Source organism: Nannospalax galili, unplaced genomic scaffold, assembly GCF_000622305.1.
Source record: "Nannospalax galili isolate Female #2095 unplaced genomic scaffold, S.galili_v1.0 scaffold155, whole genome shotgun sequence".
In the NCBI taxonomy this organism is placed as follows: domain Eukaryota; kingdom Metazoa; phylum Chordata; class Mammalia; order Rodentia; family Spalacidae; genus Nannospalax; species Nannospalax galili.
In genome coordinates, this window is record NW_008339923.1 from 172,875 (window position 1) to 173,872 (window position 998).

Here is a 998-nt window from a genome sequence, read left to right on the forward strand (position 1 = left end):
GACACAGATATGTGAATGGGTTAAGAAACAAAACCCATCTTTTTGTTGTCTGCAAGAAATCCATTTCACTTTCAAGGACAGACACTATCTTAAAGTGAAAGGATGGAAAAAAATATACTAAGCAAGTGGTACTAAGAAAAAAGCAGGTGTAGCAATTCTAATACATGACAAAATAGACTTTAAAACTAATCAGAAGAGATAAAGAGGGCCTCTTCATTCCGATCAAGGGAACAATGAATCAAGAAGATACTACAATCATGAACATATATTCACCAAACTCTGGTGCACCCAACTTCATAAAAAAATACTACAGGACTTTAAGACCCACGTTAATCCCAAATCATTAATAGTAGGGAACTTCAATACCCCACTGTCTCCATTAGATAGGTCAACAGGGCAGAGAGTAAACAGAGAGGCATCTGAATTAAACAATACCATATATCAAATGGACTTAACAGACATCTACCGAGTATTCCACCCAAGCACCAAAGGACATACTTTCTACTCATCACCCCATGGAACTTTCTCCCAAATCGACCATATACTGAGGCACAAAACAAACTTCAACAAGTACAAAAAGATTGAAATAATTCCATGCATTCTATCCAACCACAGTGCAATAAAGCTTACAATCAACACCAGAAGAAGTCATAGTCACCACATGAACACGAGGAGATTAAACAACACATTCCTGAATGATAAATGGGTCAAAAGAGAAATTAATAAAGAAATAAAAGTATTCCTGGAACTAAATGAAAAGGACAATACAACACAACAGAACCTCTGGGACACGCTGGAAGCTGTCCTTAGAGGAAAGTTTACAGCTCTAAGTGCCTACATCAAAAAATCGGAAAGAACACAAATAAATGACTTAACATTGCAACTCAACACACTTGAAAAGCAACAGCAAACAAAACCCAAACCCAGCAGACTAGAGGAAATAACAAAAACCAGGGCAGAATTTAATGAAATTGAGACAAAACAATAAAAAGAATCAA